General features: G+C 41.9%; 1 protein-coding gene across 7 annotated transcripts in view; it reads left to right on the top strand.

The window, feature by feature from the left end:
* Positions 1-19,919, top strand: part of UBE2G1 (ubiquitin conjugating enzyme E2 G1) — a 106,336-nt gene that overhangs the window by 42,241 nt on the left and 44,176 nt on the right. Inside the window, exons 2-4 of one of the 7 annotated variants that reach the window (XM_070061252.1) lie at positions 3,342-3,389; positions 4,044-4,162; positions 6,379-6,523. The exons of 4 other annotated variants lie outside the window; for them this stretch is intronic. The gene's annotated coding sequence lies outside the window, so the exon portion shown is untranslated. The remainder of the gene's footprint in view (positions 1-3,341; positions 3,390-4,043; positions 4,163-6,378; positions 6,524-19,919) is intronic. 2 more of the 7 variants (XM_070061253.1, XM_070061250.1) reach the window with 2 other exon arrangements.

Below are 19,919 nucleotides of genomic sequence, written 5' to 3'. Positions count from 1 at the left end.
CAATTAAGTTTTATCAGATAAGGAAAAGAAAACTTCCTTACATAAAAGAAACCAGTAGAGGTATAAAATAACCAGAAGGAAATATACTCAGACAGGGCGAAGAAAACATTAAGAAAATTTAGGTTAAAGAGAAGAGTAAAATTGTAAACAGGAACAGGATTCTGTAAAAAGGAAAGGAGCTCTTGAAAATAATTTAAAAATCCAAGAGGGTGTGGTATGTTGGAAGATAAAACTGAAGAAATCTTTCAGAAAGTAAAACAGGTAGGCAACTATGAAAGAGGAGCAAGTAATTTACTATGTGCAAATGTAACATCAAAAATTAGAAGTGTGGTGCTTTAAGAGGAGTTAAGTTGTAATTTTCTCAGTCATGTTAGTGCTTCTGTAGAATAAATTCCTAGAAGTGGTATTTAATTTAAAGGATGAGAAATAAGTTTTAATGGTGCAAATTGTGTTCTTTAGAAATTTTATAAGTTAACATTACTATCTAGTGCTTGTTGGATTGTATCTTTGCTTATTCTGTCTCCAATTGATAAACACTTTTTAAATTTTTTGCTTTTGTTTACGATTGGTTGATTAATTTGAAAGGCATAATGTCAGAGAGAGGAGGAGAGATTTCCATCTAAAACAGCCAGGGCTGGGCCATGCTGAGCCCAGAACTCCATTTACATCTTTCACAAAGGTAGCAGGGACCCAAGTACTTGGACCATCATTCCCTGCTTTCCCAGGTGCATTAGTAGGGAGGTGGATCAGGAGTGGAGCAGCCGGGATTGGAACCAGCACTCTTATATGAGGATGCTGGCCTTGTAAGTGGTGGCTTAACTCACTGTGCCACAGCACTGGCCTCTCTCTTTCCAATCTTATAAGTTGTTTATTTGCATTTACAATTTTAAAAATATAGTTTTTATTTTTTCTTTTTTTTTTTTCTTTTTTTTTTTTTTTGACAGGCAGAGTGGACAGTGAGAGAGAGAGACAGAGAGAAAGGTCTTCCTTTGCCGTTGGTTCACCCTCCAATGGCCGCCGCGGCTGGCACTCTGCGGCCAGCGCACCGCGCTGATCCGATGGCAGGAGCCAGGAGCCAGGTACTTATCCTGGTCTCCCATGGGGTGCAGGGCCCAAGCACCTGGGCCATCCTCCACTGCACTCCCTGGCCACAGCAGAGGGCTGGCCTGGAAGAGGGGCAACCGGGACAGAATCCGGCGCCCCGACCGGGACTAGAACCCGGTGTGCCGGCGCCGCTAGGCGGAGGATTAGCCTAGTAAGCCGCGGCGCCGGCCAATATAGTTTTTATTTTAAAGGAGGAAACATAAGAGGCGAGAGAGAGAGCACAGGAAGAGAAAGGAGAGATCTACCCACTGGCTCATTCCCCAAATGCCTGCAGGTGGAAGCCAAGAACCTAGGACTCATTTCCTCTCTACCCCTACCCCTGGGGATCTCCCGTGTAAGTGGCAGGGACTCAAGTTTTTGAGTTATCCCGTGCTGCCTCTCAGTAGTGGAGCTGAAAACCTGATAACGGATTTTGGTGGCCCAAATGGCAGTTTAACTGCTAGGCCAAATACCTGCTTCTGTTTACATTTTTTAAAAACAATTTTTAAAATATACTTTCATTTTATTCGAAAGACAAAAAAGATGGATGGATGGGGACACACAAACACACACACACACACACTTTAACTCTCACACACTCATACACAGATCCTCTTACTGGTTCACTCCTCAAATGTTAGCAACTGTCAGGACTGGGCTGGGCTGAAGTCAGGAGCCCAGAAGTCCATCTGGGTCTCCCAAGTGAGTGGCAGGGACTTAAATATTGATCCATCATCTGCTGTTTTCCAGGGTACCTTCCAATAGGAAGCTGGGTAGGAAGTGGAAGAGACAGGACATGAACCGGGCACTTTGATGGAATGTGGACATCTCAAGTGGCATCTTAACTGCTGTGCCAAACACCTGTGCCCCAAGACAATTCAGTAAAAGAATTACCTTAGGAGTTTTACTTGCGACGGAAGTGTCTGAGACTGGTATTTGAGGTGGTTGGGAAGATAACTCTGGGTAACCACTTGTTCAGCTCTTGTAGGTTATTGAGGTGTTTGTTTTCTAATTCTACTTGATTGCATTTGACCATGCATCCACATTTGAAAACCTAGTAGCTTAAGATTTACTAGAAACTTACTTCATACTTGTTATGATTTCCACTGTATCATCTTATTCCTCCTTTTTCAGCCTTTCATTTTATATTATTTTTTTAAAATCCAGCAAATAGTTTACCTTGTCATTTCCCCCTCCTATCAAAATGCAACTCCTACACTTTAGAATTAGTTCTACTGGCTTCTGTCTTTTAATTGAGTAACTTGTAGATTTAAAAAATTTCCATAGTCTTTTTTTTTCTCTAACATTGAGTTGAATGCTTAGTACTTTTAATTTAATTTTTTTTAAAGATTTATTTGAAAGGCAGAGGTACAGAGAGGATAGGAGAGAGATCTTTTGTTCACTGGTTCACTTTCCAAGAGAATGGCCAAGGCTGGGTCAGGCCAAAGCCAGGAGCCAGGAGCATCTTTCGTGTCTCCCGGGTGGGTACAGGGGCCCAAGGATGTGGGCCATTTTTAGCTGCTTTTCTCAGATGCATTAGCAGGGAGCAGGATCAAAAGTGGAGCAGTCAGGACTCGAATTGGCGCCCAGCTTGGATGCTGGCACTGTAGGCAGAGGCCTCATGTTTATTTTAATTCTCGATCAGTTGAAGTATTTAGGCTGTGGATCTCTCTTCCTCTGAGCATAGCTTTATTTGTACAACAAGCATTTCTGTATAGGTAGCTTTTTGTAATTGTTACTTTCCAGATAACTATTGTTTTTTGTTTCCAACTTTGGGGTGATTTATGGAGAAAGATTACATGAGTCATCGAGTCTGTCACAGTAAAGGGAGTGCTTTAATGCCATCATTGCCAGATTGTGGTCTGAACTCTTTCTCCTTTCTTGAAGTTTTGAAGTGTTAATTGCCTGAATAGATGATCAGGTTTGTAATGTTCCAGAGACTTGATCTTATCCCATCATAGGTTGAGCCCTTTTTTATTGTTTTGCTTGATCTTTCAGGATTGAAATGGTGATTGCCTTTCATTACTCTTATTTCTGCTCAGTAGTTTTTCTTATATTTCTTTAAAGCTTTTACTTCAACTGTATATAGTTTTGTAAACATTGTGTCTGTTTTATAGATTGTAATCTTGATCATTTAAAAAAGTGACCCTCTTTTTCCCTCTTTAATATTCTTTTGCTTTGAATTCAATTGGTTATTAAGGGTATTTGTACTTGCCTGGTATGCTTTTGTCTAACCTTTTACTTTTAACTTTTCAAAGTCTCTATTTTAGGTTTGTCTCATGTAGACCCCATGTAGTTGGATCAAGGTTAGTCTTTTAGACCCAATTTGAGATGCCTTTACTCATGCCCATTAATGTTGCATATTTGGTTTTGCTTCTGTAATATTAGTTTTTTTTGTTCTTGTTGCCTTTTTGCTTGGTTTTCCTTTCCTTTAAAAATACATAGTTTGTTTTCCTTATTTGTGCTTTTTTTTTTTTTGAAGTTGCATACCATTTTTCATTGTGTCTCAGGTACCATTGACTTGTATGCTTCATTATTTTGTGTACCACTGATATGGTTAAATGCTGTCAAAGAAACCGAAATATCATCAATTGTAATATGCATGCTGATTTCAGATATATTAACATGGAGAAAAAGTGTACGTTAGAATAGATGAGATATGGTAGTTTGTAGTTCTTTGGTTATTATAAAGCTGTACCTTTAATATATTTACACCTATCGTGTTTATCAAGTAGATTTTCCAGGAGTGATTATATTTGAATGCTGTATTCAGAATTCTTATTTTTGAGAATGTCAATAAGTGGCTTTCACAAATGAAATGATATTTTGGCTGGTCACAGAATTTTTCATGCATCTCCCTTTCCCTTCGTACCCAGTAGACACAATTCTGTTACCTTCTGGCATCTAGGATTACTCTAGAGACGTCTGGGGCCAGCCTGACTGTTTTTTTCCCTTTGTAGGTGACCTACTTCTGCCTGGGTATTGGTAGGATTCTTTCTTTATCCTTGAAGTTAAGTAACTTCATCAGGATATATCTCGATCTTGGTGTGAATTCTCTATTACATTTTCCTGTTACATGGTAAGCCTTTCCAAAATGTGGATTTAGGAATATTTTCTTATGTATCCTTTAATGTGTTTCCATTTTTATTTTTCTTTCCTCAAGAAACATCAGTTTTATGATTGTTAATCTGCATTTCCTGTCTTCCACTTCATTATTTTTCTAAGCGCTTCCTTTGTTCTTTTCTGCTGTGCTCTGTGTAATTTACTTGAGATTGTCTTTCATTTCATAAATTTGTTTTCATCCAATCAGGTCTACTACTTCATATATATATATATATATATATAGTGGTTTTCATTTTGTCAGTGACTTCAGTACTTCATTACTTTTATTTGATCATTTCTGTGACCTGCTCTTTCAACTTGCCTCATTTTACTTCCTGCTTTATTAAAAGCCTTTACTTCTTGTGGTAAAAACAGGTAAAACCACATGGTTTTTGAGAGGCTGGATAACACTTGCAAAGCAACTGATTGTCATATTTTATTCTCCAAAAACACAAAATGAGTGATTAGTAAAATGTGTTTATTAATGGCATGAGAGGGAAAAGCTGTTATGCATTTGCAGCCTTAAAGATACTTCTTTTTGCAGTTGGATAAACTTCTTTTATACAGAAAGGTGCTTTGCCCATGTGTGCTTTTGTGTATGAGGTAGAATTTTTCATTGACTTTTTTTTCTCTTAATTGTTGAAAATCTATTGAAGCCTTTTTGATTCAATGAGTTAGAAGGTAGAGTACAAAAGATTCGTTTAGATCATTCATAACTGTCAGATTCTCCACCATCCATGTGTATTACAATAAAGAGATCTGCTATATGATTTTTCCCGAATTTCAGTTTGCTCTTTGTTTTATTCTGACAAAATGAAGGTGATCCTGGTGTGCCTCGGTTCTTCATTGAGGGTTCAAGAACATAGTGGAAATTGTGAATGTGTATAAGTTGTGATGCTAACAGTGAGACTTTCACTGTGACTTATCAAAAAGGTATACGACTTTTGCACTTTAAAGTGTCTTAGCTGTTTAGAACAGGGTCTTCCATTAATTTGTTCTTATTTTTTAAGCAATGGCTGAGATACAAGCATTCTTTATGTTATTGATGTTAATATTTCAGTAATACATGAGTATGCCAGCAACTTCTTCAGTATTGTGAATAGCTGGCATTTATAGTTCCAGAGTCTAAGTTGTAGCTTATCTTCATCAATTAACATTGCTAACAGGATTTCTTAATGTAGCTTCTTCCTAAGATAGTATGTATTTTAAACAAATCTGTTAATTCAGCTACTGCTTGCTGCCAGAGAGCAGCATGGACCCTGGGACGACATCAGTAAACAAATGAAAACCCTTGCTCATTTTGAGTTTGCATTCTAGTTGGGGTAGGGGAGAGAAATAGAATTAATGCAAAGCTGTAGAGTAGAATGTGGAAAATAAAGCAGAGAAGGAGGATACAATAGGGAATGTATACAATTGTGAGGGTTATAATTTAAAATAGGGTGACATTTGTACCAAGAATTAGGTTGGGAGTGAGTGTGAGTCCTGCAGAGGGTGCAGCAAGTATGAAGTCCCTGAAGTGGGGATGGATTTGAATGTTGGAGGAAGATAACAGAGCAGTTAGCTGAAGGTTAGAGAGGCATGCTGGTTAATTCTGAGGGACCTCACAGGTTTTCACCCTCAGTGACGACTGGAAGCCATTGGAAAAGCGACATGATCTGAATTCACATTTCATGGTATCACCTCTGGATGCTAGGTTGAGAAGAGACAATAGAAAGATATTTTACATAATACCCAAGTACACACATTTAAATAAAACATTCATAACTGAAATGATAGCTTTACCAACCTGTTTTATATTTGTTATTCTTTTAGGAAAAAAAATGAGGTTATATCCCACTAGATGTATTTCATGACTGCATGACTTCAAGTTGAAAAACACTGCCAAGAGAGATACACCCCTTTCTTAGTGGGAAGGAAGTAAAATGTAGGATTGTGTTGTGTATTACAGGAAAATGAACAAAGTATAAAATAAAAGAATAAAGCCTTAAAAATTGATACTTTCTCTGTAAAAAGCTAAAAAAAAAAAAAAATCAAATGAAAGCAATCAGTAATTCAAGACAGAGTAGTGACAGGCCCCATTCCCCTGAGGCAACTGCCTTTGAAAACCTTTTTGGTTCAGATCTCCTGGGGGCTTAACTCCATGCTTCTAAATAATATGCTTACAGTGTTTATTTTTTGGTTTATCAACTTTAGCAATTCTCTGTCGACTTCTTGCTATGACAGATGTTTTCAGTCCCTCTTGTCACTACTGACCTTCCTCGCACAGCGGTCACTGAACCTGCGCCTCTCTGGGGTTCTGCCCAGAAGATTAGCCTTCCTCCTTCGCCGCATCCCCTCTGTGAGTATCCACTCTTCTGCTCCCTCTGCTCTGCTATCTCAGTTCACATCCTTCATCTGTTTTCATCTTTCTGCACACAGGCAATCTACGTAGTCTCTGAGAAAGTTATTTTAAACAATTGCTTTACTTAAGTTTTTTTTTTTTAAGTCTTTTTTTTTTTTTTAAAGATTTATTATTTGAAAGACAGAGTGACACACAGAGAGAGACAGTGAGAAAGAGATCTTCTGTCTACTGGTTCACTCCCCAAATGACTGCAACAGCCAGGTGTGGGCCAGGCCAGAGAGCCAGGAACCAGGAGCTCCATTCCAGTCTCCTACATGGGTAGCATGGATCCAAGCACTTGGGCCATCTTCCGCTGCCTTCCCAGGTGCATTAGCAGGAAGCTGGATTGGAAGCAGAGTAGCCATGACTCAGGACTTGAACCAATACTCTGATATGGGATGCAAGCAGTGGCTTTACTTGCTGGGCCACAAGGTTGGCCCCTTACTTAAGTTCTTAGAGGGACAGGGGGTAAATATACATATTCCTATTGGCTTCTTGAATTTTAAGACAGAATAGAGGATAAGGCCAAAATTTTTTTCATTTTGTTTTAGTAAGTACATGTTTTTTAAGAGTTAAATATGTTTGCAATATTTTATTTTTAAGAAGTTGTAGATATTTTCACATATTGAAATTCCCTTTCAAAGTATTTTTTAAATATTTATTTATTTATTTGAAAGTCAGAGTTACACAGAGAGAGGAGAGGCAGAGAGAGAGAGGTTTTCCGTCCAATGGTTCACTCCTCAGATGGCTGCAATGGCTGGAGCTATGCCGATCCAAAGCCAGGAACCAGGAGCTTCTTCTGGGTCTCCCACGCGGGTGCAAGGGCCCAAGCACTTGGACCATCTTCTACTGCTTTCCCAGGCCATAGCAGAGAACTGGATTGGATGAAGGGCAGCCGGGACTAGAACCGGTGCCCATATGGGATGCTGGTGCTTCAGGCCAGGACATTAACCCACTGCGACACAGCGCCAGCCCCTCAAAGTATTTTAAATATTACAGCATTCTTTCATATAGTAGTACTATAATATTCTCCATATTTTGATTTTCAGGTTGTTTTATAAAATATTTAAGTTAAAGCCAATGCTTTTGTGCATTTTACCTATGAATTATGTTTGTATGCAGTCTTTTTCTCAGGATAAACTTCTAGGATTGATCATGACAAGGAAGATAAACATTTTTTTGAGATTCTTATACACATCACTACTTTCTATCTAGAAAGCTTTTGCTAATTATATCCCACTATCATTGTGTTAAAATGCCTCTTTTTACTATGTTTTCAATACTATCTGGAACTTTTATTTATTTATTTTAAAGATCTACTTATTTCTTTCTTTGAAAAACAGAGTGAGTGAGATGGGGAGAGAAAGAGAGCACAAGCAAGCGAGCCAGAGAAAGGGCTCTTTCATCTACTGGTTCACGCCCCAAATGGCTCCATTAACCAAAGCCAGGAACCAGGAGCTGCATTGGGGTTTCCTGTATAGGTGGCAGGGACTCAAGTAAATGGGTGGGCATCTACTGCTTCCCAGGCACATTAGCTGGGAGCTGGATTAGAAAGGGGAGTAGTTGGAGTTCCCAGGTAGAATGCCAGTGGCTTAACCCTCCGAGCCTCAATGCTGACCCCACTCTCTCTACCCTCCCCCACCCCCCAACACTGATTTGCAAATAAATAAATAGATCTTTAAAGAAAAAAAAAAAGAATCCATTGTGATCATGTAGGGTTTGCATTGTTGCTGCCTCCAAATATGACCTTTTGCCTCATACCATAGATGGTGTTATATTATTAGATACTTCCATGAAGTACTTTTTTAACTATAAAGGTTTTTACATGTATGAGATCTAACTCATTGCTATGGGTAACCTGGCTTTCCTCTTTGCATTCAAAGGGTGTAATACTTAAGCTTTCTGCTAATGAGTCATGGAATGTCACCAGGGAAGTTCTCACTATTTGGTATAATTCCATTAGAACTTTTTGTTGGTGTTTTAGTCCTTTTTTAGGGGAAACTGTTAACTTTATTTTTTTTTTTTTAGCTTTAAGAAGTTTACTGATGAGACCGGTGCTGTGGCTCAATGGGTTAATGCCCTGGCCTGAAGCGCCCATCCCGTATGGGTGCCGGTTCTGGTCCCAGCAGCTCTTCTTCCAATCCAGCTCTCTGTTGTGGCCTGGGAGAGCAGTGGAAGATGACCCAAGTCCTTGGGCCCCTGCACCCACATGGGAGACTGGGAGGAAGCTCCTGGCTCCTGGCTTCGGATCGGCGCAGCTTTGGCCGTTGCGGCCAGTTGGGAAGTGAACCATCGGATGGAAGACCTCTCTCTTTCTCTCTGCTTCTCCTCTCTCTGTGTAACTCTGACTTTCAAATAAATAAAATAAGAAAAATTTATTGATATAAATAAGTAGTAACATATTTTTGAAAAGAACCAACATAAACATCATACCTATAAAAAGCCTAAATGGCTGCACACTAGGCAGCACAGTTAAAATTAAGTTGTGAGGGGCATGTGTCTGGCTAGAGGTTAAGGCCTTACCTAGGATGCCCGAAACCCATGTCAGAATTCCAGGTTCAAGTCCCAGCTACTCTGCCTCTGATCCAGCTTCCTACTAATGCATACCCTGGAGGGCAGTGGTGATGAAGTACTTGGGTTCTTGTCACTCATGTAGGAAACTCAGATTGAGTTCCATGCTTCTGACGCTGGGCTTGCCCAGCTGGCTGTTTTAGGTGTGAATCAGTGGATGGAAGATCTCTGTCTTTCAAAAAAAAAAAAAAAAAAAAGAAAAGAAAATAAATACATTTTTTTAAAAAAGTTGAAAAGTGAGAAATTGGTTTATGAATTGGTTACCAGAGATAGCTCAATCTTAATTTGAATGGATCCCTATTTTCAGTGGTTGTTAAGACCCTTAACCATAAAAATTTGTCCTTTTTTTTTTTTTTTTTTTTAAAACAGGCAGAGTGGACAGTGAGAGAGAGAGACAGAGAGAAAGGTCTGCCTTTTCCGTTGGTTCACCCCCCAATGGCCACTGTGGCCAGCACACTGCACTGATCTGAAGGCAGGAGCCAGGTGCTTCTGGTCTCCCGTGCGGGTGCAGGGCCCAAGGACTTGGGGCCATCTTCCACTGCCTTCCCAGGCCATAGCAGAGAGCCGGATCGGAAGAGGAGCAGCCAGGACTCGAACCGGTGCCCATATGGGATGCCGGTACTGCAGCGGCACTGCTGCTGAGTATGTGCCATGAGAATCTCTAGTTCATAGTTAGTATTAGTGGTGCTGGCTTGGGTGTGGGCTGCATCAAAGGCTTGAGGGTAGGATCTGCTGCACACGGAGTTGGGAGGATGCCTGGCTTCCATTTATGTGCTGTTCCACGTTGTTGCCTGTGTTTTGGACATGGTGTAAGGACATGCTGAATCCAATGTCGTAAAGGTGGCCCCACCCCACCCCCACCCCTCTGCCACGTTTTTTTCTAAGAGTTTTATAGTTTTGCTTTTAGGTTTAGGTCTTTGATCCATTTTGAGTTTAATTTTGGAGCTAGTTTAAGATTCTAGCTTCATTCTTTTGCTTGTGAATATCCAGTTTTCACAGCATTGTTTTTTTGAGAAAGTATCCTCTCCCCATTGAATGATTGGTCACTCTTCTTGAAAATCAGCCTATGTGGGTGCGGCGCTGTGGCGCAGCAGGTTAATGCCCTGGCCTGAAGCGTCAGCATCTCATGGGTGCTGGTTCAAGACCTGGCTGCTCCACTTATGAGCCACCTGTCTGCTATGGCCTGGGAGAGCAGTGGAAGATGGCCAAGTCCTTGGGGCCTTGTTCCCAGGTGGGAGACCCAGAGGAAACTCCTGGCTCCTGGCTTCGGATTAGTGCAGCTCTGGCCATTACGGCCAATTGGGGAGTGAACCAGCAGAAGGAAGACCTTTCTCTCTCTTTTCCTTTCACTGTCTGTTATGCTATCTCTCAAATAATTAAATTTTTGGCAGGCGCCGTGGCTCACTTGGCTAATCCTCCGCCTGTGGCACCTCCACCCCATGTTCTAGTCCTGATTGCTCCTCTTCCAGTCCAACTCTCTGCTGTGGCCCGGGAGGGCAGCGGAGGATGACCCAAGTGCTTGGGTCCCTGCGCCCGTGTGGGAGACCGGGAGGAAGCACCCGGCTCCTGGCTTCGGTTCGGTGCAGTGCACTGGCCATGGCAGCCATTTTGGAGTGAACCAACGAAAGGAAGACCTTTCTTGCTGTCTATAACTCTACCTGTCAAATAAAAAAAAATAATAAAATAAAAAAGAATATGTATAGTACATGCAGTGTAAAATATATACAGTTTAAAGAGTCCTTACAAAACAAATACCATATGACTACTACCCAAGTGAAGAAATAGTTACTTGAAGTTTTGAAACACTGAACCAGAGCATGGATGATTAAGTCAGCTGAAGTGTGAGAGAATGGAACCATCTTCTTCTTTTTGACAGGCAGTTAGTGAGAGAGCAAGACAGAGAGAAAGGTCTTCCTTTTCCATTGGTTACCCCTGGTTCCCGCCCCCCCCCCCCCCCCCCCAATGGCTGCTATGGTTGGCGCAATGCGCTGATCTGAAGCCAGGAGCCCAGTGCTTCCTCCTGGTCTCCCATGGGGTGCAGTGCCCAAGTACTTGGACCATCATCCACTGCACTCCTGGGCCACAGCAGAGAGCTGGACTGGAAGAGGAGCAACCGGGACAGAATTTGGCACCCCGACTGGGACTATAACCTGGGATGCTGGCGCTGCAGGCAGAGGATTAGGCAAGTGAGCCACGGCACCCTCTCCCCGCCCTTTAAACATTTTATGTACTTATCTGAGAGGTAGAGTTAACAGACAGAGGCAGAGAGAGAGAGGTCTTCCATCCATTGGTTCACTCCCCAAATGGCCACAAAGACAAGAGCTGGGCCAATCCAAAGCCAGGAGACAGGAGCTTCTTCTGGGTCTCCCACCTGGGTGCAGGGGCCCAAGCACTTGGGCTCTCTTCCACTGCTTTCCCAGACCATTGCAGACAGCTGGATTGGAAGAGGAGCAGCCGGGGCTTTTACCTTACCGGTGCCCTCATTTTGGGATGTTTGTACTGCAGGCGGAGGCGTAGCTCACTATGCCACAGCAACCGCCCCTGTATTATTCTTGATACACTAGAAAGAGTACTGTTGGTGAATGTGTTATAGTTAGCTACAGGTTGGAGTCTTAGGACATGGGAAACGGGAGGTCTGGACATCCTGGAGGCTCGTGCTGTAACTAGAGTAGAAACATTGAATGTCTATGTCTGTAAATACTTGTTTCCGAGACCAGTTAGTTAGAATTTAAGTCTATAATCTGTTTTTCCCAGGATTGGGGGAAAATGAGAGTAAGAGTAAAGTAGCTGCAAAGTAGTGCCTATTAAAGCTGTGTCCTAAGACTTGAGGCTATTTTGAAACCCAGAGTCAGTTGTTCTAATTATTCCTAATCAATACCCAAACCTTCATAATTACAATCAAGTGTGATTGTGCATCAGTTCAATAGCCTAGATTATTTTTATTACTATTTTTTGAGAGGCAGAGAGAAAAAGAATGAAAAAGAGAAAGAATGTCCTCATGGCTGGGCCTGGCTGAGACTGGTGCTAGGAAGCTGTAACTCAATCATTGGGTTGCAGGAACCCAATTACTTGAGATACCGCTAGCACCTCCCACAGTCTTCACTGGCGGAAAACTGGAGTCAGCAGGTGGATCTGGGAATTGAACCTGGGCATTCTGACGTGGGACATGACATTGTAACTGCTAGCTAAATACCCACTCCCTGCATAGCCTAAATTTAAACATTTTTGTAAACTTCTAATTACTAATAGTTCTTCTATGAGTCAACAAATGCTTTGAATTAATATATTTAGCATGATTCTTACTTAAAATAAGTATAGTATGTATATGTAGGGTTCATGCATATAGGAACAGGTGAATTTTAGTATCCCTCTTTCCCCTGAAGGAACTGACTCCTCTTCAGTATCTTATAGATGAAAGTTATAAGGACAAAAAAATTAGTTTATATAGCCAGATGTGGAAAATTCTATAATATAGGTTTCGAATTCAAGAGATACAAGATAATGCATATTTCTGACTTGGAAAGTTTTTTTTTTAAAGATTTATTTATTCATTTGAAAGGCAGTGGCAGAGAGCGAGGTCTTCCATCCACTGTTTACTTCCTGAAATGGCCACAACGGCCAGTGGTGGGCAAGGCCAAAGCCAGGAGCTTCATCTAGGTCTCCCATGTGAGTGGCAGGGGTCCAAATATTTGGACCATCTCCTACTGCTTTTCCAGGCACATTAGCAGGGAGCTGAATCAGAAGTAGAGTAGCTGGGACTCAAACTGGCACCCATATGGGATACCGTTGCTGCAGGCAGCACTTGACCTGCTACGACACAGTGCCTGCCTTTGTTTTTTGTTTGTTTTTAGCAGGATCTGATGTTTAAACCTGGACTTTTAAATATTTGGTTGATTTTTAGCAATCAAAAGTAAGGGCTAGAGCTGGTGCTGTGGTGCAGTGGGTTAACACCCTGGCCTGAAGCACCAGCATCCCATATAGGCACTGGTTCAAGACCCGGTTGCTCCACTTCCCATCCAGCTCTCTGCTATGGCCTGGGAAAGCAGTAGAGGATGGCCTAAGTCCTTGGGCCCCTGCACCCACATGGGAGACCGGGAAGAAGCTCCTGGCTCCTGGCTTCGGATCGGTGCAGCTTTGGCCATTGCAGCCAGCTGGGAAGTGAGCCAGCGAATGGAAGACCTCTCTCTCTCTCTCTCTGCCTCTCTTCTATCTGTGTAACTCTGACTTTCAAATAAATAAATAAGTAAATCTTGGAAAAAAAAAAAGTAAGGGCTAGGTTGAAGTATAAATTAGGTATTTTAGTATGGGAGATTAGTATGAGTAAAAGGGACACTATATGGTTTAGGTGTGGTTTTGCAGTTGTGTGAGTACCACTCAATGTGTTCAGGGGTAGGGAGGCTATATGTAGTAAGAAATAAAGATGGAAGGGCTTGTTTTGAAGCCAGATCACAGTGGGCTGGGTTAGTGACCAAAGCTATGTCTAAGAAAGATTAATCTACTGGCAGTCTGTAGATTGGATCATGGGGGAAGATATTAGAAGTGGTGACATTTAAAGGCTAGTTGGATGTAAGTAACCAGAGAGATGAGCAGTATGTAATGATTGCCAGGTTTTGAGATTGAAATGAAATAATTAAAATAAAATCAAGTGGAAAAACAGGTTTAGGAAGAAGGGTGAGTTTAGAGAGGTCCATGATTGGGAAAGCTTTCTGAAGCTCATTGGAGGTAAATTTGGAAGTCATCTTCTATAAAAGGTAGAATTTGAAGCCTTGGGTGTGTCTAAGTGCTGGGAGAAAGATTGTTGAGCAAACAGAGCAAATGGCAAGATCTTCTTGGAAGGCAGTGTTTGGAGGGCAGGTGGAAGAAAGTGATCAATTCAAGCACTGAAAAGTGGAGTTCAGAGGAGAAAACCAGACCTGTCACCAAAGCTGAGGGCCGGGAGAATGGAGTGCATCAGCTGAGGATGTATTCTTTTTTAAAGATTTATGTATTTATTTGAAAGGCAGAGTTACGGAGAGGCAGAAAAAGAAGTCTTTCATCCACTGGTTCACTCCCCGAATTGCTGCAGCTGCACCGATCAGAAGCCAGGAGCCAGGAGCTTCTTCTGAGTCTCCCGTGTGGGTGCAGGGACTCAAGGACTTGGGCCATCTTCCACTATTTTCCCAGGCACATTAGCCGGGAGCTGGATCAGAAATGGAGCAGCTGGGACTCAAACCGGTGCCCACAAGGGATGCCGGCATTACTAGGTGGCGGCTTTACATGCTATGCCACAGCGCTGGCTTCCTCTTTTCTAAAAGTGGTTTATAGTGGTTTATGAGCGTTTGTGGAAAATGTTAATGGTCACATTCACTTCCACTTGCAGGTTTTCAAAACTACCAACTCACCAGTAGCACTTTCCTCATTCTCCTTATCCTGCTTTATTTTTCTTCATAGAAATTGTTACTGCTTGGTATGTGGTTTTTTTTTTTTTTTAAGATTTATTTGTTTATTTGAAAATCAGAGTTACACAGAGAGAGGAGAGGCAGAGAGAGAGAGAGAGAAAGAGAGGTCTTCTATCCGCTGGTTCACTCCTCAATTGGCCGCAACTGCTGGAGCTGCGCCAATCCGAAGTCAGGAGCTTCTTCCGGGTCTCCCACGTGGGTGCAGGAACCCAAGGACTTGGGCCATCCTCTACTGCTATCCCAGGCCATAGCAGAGAGCTGGATCGGAAGAGGAGCAGCCGGGACTAGAACCGGCGCCCATATGGGATGCTGGTGCTTCAGGCCAGGGCTTTAAACCGCTGCACCACAGGCCAACCCCAGGTATATGTGTTTGTCTTCCTCTACCAAAATGAACAGTCTTAGAGAGCAGAAACTGATTTCTTCATTGTCATATCCCCAGTGCCTAGAAGGAAAGGCAGACAGAGAGAATTGCCCTCCACTGCTCCACTCTCTCCAAATACCTGCAATGGCTGGGCCAGCCTGAGGCCAAGCTGGGTTCCAGGAATGAAATCCAGGTCTCTCAGTAAAGTGACAAAAATTCAACGAATTGAGCCATCACTGCTGCTTCCCAGGGTCTGCACTGAAACTGTAGTCATGAACCAGACCCAGGAATCCAACACAGGTACTCTGACTTGGAATATAGCTGTCAACCACGAGGCTAAAGGCCTGCTTCAATAAATATTTGGTAAATCAATAAATTCCAACAAGTTGATATAAATTAAAAGTGAGAACAAAAGGGGAAAATGTGGGTAGAGACATACAGTGTTCACTAGAATAACTTAAGGTGGGTTGGGAGTTTGACACAGCTGCTTGGACTGCCAGCATCCCATATTGGAATGCCTGGCTCCATTTCCAATTCCAGCTCCCTGCTAATGGACACCATGGGAAGCAGCAGGTGATGGCTCTCATGGGAGACCCTGTTTGGTTTTCAGGCTTTTGGCTTTGACCTGGACCAGCCCCAGGTATTATAGGCATTTTGGGAGTGAACCAGTAGATCAAAGATTTCTCTTCGTATGCCTCTCTCTTTTCTCTGTCTCTCTGCCTTTCAAATAAAATGAAAATAAATTAATAAAAATTATATTAAAATATATACCAAATCTGGGTACTGACTACTGGTGTCAGTTCGCTTTTAAATTTTCTTGTAGCCAGTATGTAGAGGTGGATTTGATCAGTGACAAAATTTTTGGAGTAAATGAGATAAAATACAGGGGCCCAGTGCTGTGGCATAGTGGGCTAAGTCTCCACCTGCAGCGTTAGCATCTCATATGGCACTGGTTCTAGTCCTGGCTGCTCCTTTTCCAATGCAGCTCTCTGCTATGGCCTGGGAAAGCAGTGGGGGATGGCCCGAGTGCTTGGGCCCCTGCACCTGCATGGAGTGCCTTAAGGAAACTCCTGGCTCATGGCTTCAAATCGTCCCAGCTCCAGCTGTTGCAGTGATTTGGGGAGTGAGCCAGCAGATGGAAGACCTTTCTCTGTCTCTTCCTCTCTCTTTATAACTCTACCTCTCAAATAAATAAATTTTAAAAAGGATGAAAAATGAACTATTTTCTGAAGAAGCCTGAAGTATTACTGAAATCAGAAAATTATTTTTCCTTAGTGCCTGCCCTCATAAGAAAGGTGGTGCTGTTTGAATAATATCCTTAAAAGAAATTCCTCACATTAAATTCAGAATGCAACCATCAATATCAGTGGAAGGCATTTGGGATAGTTTAATTTTAAGGTTAAACCTAGAGTGATTGGGTTGACAATATCGCAATGCCAAAAGTTGAGGAATACTAAAGACATTTTGGAGGGAAGAAACGTTAGGAGCTAGATCTTTTCATAGAATGGACTGGTAATAGATGAAGGGAATGGTTAAAGGTGACAAGTTGTGAACCTGGATGATTGTTTCAGAAAATTGGGAAATTGGGAAGGGAAAGAATATATGAGTATAAGGTGAAAATAAACTTAGTGCCACTCTTGCCATAGATACAACTTTGTTTTGTGATAATAAAAATATTAGGGGATATGTAAAGTAATAAAAGGCCTAGTGGTTAAGACATCTCCATCCCATAACAGAGTGCCTGGATTCATACCTGGCTCCAGCTCTTGAATCCAGCTTTCTGCTAATGCAGACCCTGGGAGGCAGTGTGATGGCACCAAGTAACTGGGTTCCTGTCACTCACATGGGCAACCTAATTGAGTTCCTTGCTTCTGATTTTGCCTGACCCAGTCGTGGACATTGAGAGGGGTGAACCAACAAATAGGAGCTCTCTGTTTGCCTCTCTCTCTGCCTGTCAGATAAATAAAATAAAATTTTAAAAATTTTCCAGAAAATGCTAAAATATAATTTATATTTATAGTCTCTAGCAATAAGAAATAGTAAGAGCAGTTTATGTTGTGTTTTATTCTCCAAGATCTCCAAGATTTTTTCTTACCTTTTCAACTACTTTGCAATCATGCAAAAATGCCAACAGCCTTAATATGTTGATCATTGTCACTATCAAAAAAGTACAGGTTTTTCTTTTCTTTTCTTTTTTTTTTTTTTTAACTGATTCTTTTCAGACATTTTACCTGGACATCTCACATTTCATATTGTGGTCTCCTCTCCCCATTCTCTATATATGTTTTCATGACCACAGTACTTTCGTAGAGTTTGATGTTTTCTAGTGTAACTTGTTCCTCTGAAGGAAGAGTTACTTGGTGACAACTTACCAAATTGTTTTCATGATCCACTGCAGAGTTTTGCCTTCAGTTTGAAAAACTTTGATGCTTAGTAGTTCACGTGTTACTGAGATCATAATTTATTTACTCAATTGGAAGACAATTTCCTGTTTTGTTTCCATTAAATTTTTTTTTTAATTAATTTGTTTGAAACTCAGTGTTGCACAGAGAGTGAAGGAGAGGTGGAGGGGGGTGTCTTCCATCTGCTGGGGGGGTGGTCTTCTATCTAATAGTTCACTCCCCAATTGTCTGCAACAGCCGGAGCTGCGCTGATCGGAAACCAGGAGCTTCTTCGCGTCTCCTGAGTGGGTGCAGGGGCCCAAGGATTTTGGCTATCTTCTACTGCTTTCCCAGGCCATAGGGGAGAGCTGGATGAGAGGAGGAGCAGCTGGCAATTGAACCGATGCCCATATGGGATGCCAGCACGGGAGGTGGCTTTATCCGCACCACAACAGCACCGGCCCCTTGTTCACACTAATGAAAAATGTAGAGATAAGTTGATTCTAGTATACTTTCCCTCTTAGGTTTCTAAATTTAAATTTTAAATTTCTAAAGTAGAATAAAAGCCTTAGTATAAACACTGTTAGGCATATAAGTACATTATGTGGGCATCCTTTAATTTCAGAATCGGTTTCTAAAAACTGTCAGATTTCTTTTTGGGGGGGTTTGGGGGAATTTAAGTTATTCTGAATGAGCTTTTCTAGCCCAGTAAAATTTTTCAAACTGGAGTTTGAAGCTGTCTCTTAGTCTTCTCTTCTTCCTGCTCCAGTTCAGTTGGGCCATTTGAAACTAAGTGGTAGACATGAGACCCTATGCTTCAATACTTCAGCTTGCCAATTAAAAATAATAGTATTGGAGTGGGCACTGTGGCGTTTTGGGTAAAGCCACCACCTGCAGCGCCAGCATCCCATATGGGCTTAGGTTTGAGTCCTGGCTGCTCCACTTCCAATCCAGCTCCCTGCTAATGCACCTGGGAAAGGAGCAGAAGATGGCCCACCTTGCCACAACGCCAGCCCCTAGGTAGATTTAAAAAAAAAAAAAAAAAGATTTATTTATTGGATAGGCAGAGGTAGGGGGTGGGGGTAGGGTGAGAAGAGGTCCATCTTCCACTTCCACTGCTGGTTCATTCTCCCAATGGCCACAATGGCCAGAACTGGGCTGATCTGAAGCCAGGAGCCTGCAGCTTCTCCTACGTAGGTACAGGGGCCCAAACACTTGAAACATCTTATGCATTAGCAGAAAGCTGGATCAGAAGTGGAGCAAGACTTGAACCAGATACTCCAATATGGGATTCAGGCACCCTCAGCAATATTTTAACCTCTGTGCCAAATGCTTGGTCCACTATGGATATTTGAATGGTAGTAACATGGCTTCTCATTCAAAAATGGAATTTCCTTTACATCAGGCAATTCTTTGTGAATTTCATAGTATAAGAAAATTTGGTAGAGTACATTGTGTGTGGGGTTTTCAGAGTACACTAACAAAGGCTTCAGCTTAATCAATTTTTCTATATAAAAGGAGTAATAGTCTGACACTTTTTCTTATGCAAGTGTAAGATGGCCCTCTGTTTTTGTTTTTAAGCACGTAAAGGCAGAGTTAAACAGAGAGAGGTAGAGATAGAGAGGTCTTCCATCTGCTGGCTCACTCCCCAAATGACTACAATGGCTGGAGCTGAGCCAATCCAAAGCCAGGAGCCGGGAGCTTCTTCAGGTCTCCCACAGGAGCCCAAGCACTTGGGCCATCTTCCACTGCTTTCCCAAGTACTTTAGCAGGGACATTCTGCCTGTCAGGAGAGGTTATATTGCCTGAGCACCAGTTCTGATCAGGCAGCAGAGTTCTTTTCTTTTGTTAGTGCAATTATAAGAAGCAAAAGCAGATACAAATAGAGATTTGAATTAGAGAAACATGTTCCAGTATTGCTACCCTAGGGATAGGTTTGGCAGTGATGACTCAAGTTGCTGGGTTCCTGCTACCTGTGTGAGAAATCTGGATTGATTTCCTTGCTCCTGATTTCAGTCCAGTTCAGTCCTGGCTATTGAGAGTGCATTTGAGGAGTGAACCAGTGGATGGGAACTTTCTGCCTGTTTGTCTGCTAAATGAATGACTCAAGAACCCTAAGTTACAACTCTAGGAAAATGTGATAGATAATAGCTACTAGAAAGCAATAGTCTATCTTTTAATGGTTATTTTCATATATAAATTTATATATAATTGATGAAGCAAAAGAGATTGCTTTTAAAGCATAGCAGCCCTCTGGGATGCTGACGTTGCAATTGGCAGCTTACCCTGCTTTACCATAATGTCAGCCTAATACATAGCTTTTTAAAAAATATGAGTGGATGTTGTGACTCAGTAGGTTAAGCCACCACTTGGCACAACTGCATCTAATATCCAAGTGCCAGTTCAACCTGGCTTCCTGCTAGTGTTCCTGGTAAAACAGATGATAGCTCAAGTAGTTGAGTCCTGGCTACCTATGAGAGACCTGGCTAGAGCTCCAGCCTTTGGCCTCAGCCTGGCCTAGCCTCATCTGTTACAGGCATTTGGGGAGTGAACCATCAGATGGAAAATCTCTCTTTTTCTCTTCTCCTTCACACCATCTCCCT

Source organism: Oryctolagus cuniculus, chromosome 17 (genome assembly GCF_964237555.1).
Source record: "Oryctolagus cuniculus chromosome 17, mOryCun1.1, whole genome shotgun sequence".
Taxonomy (NCBI): Eukaryota; Metazoa; Chordata; class Mammalia; order Lagomorpha; family Leporidae; genus Oryctolagus; species Oryctolagus cuniculus.
The sequence above is the reverse complement of the archived record's forward strand: the minus strand, read 5'-3'. Positions and strand labels throughout refer to the sequence as shown.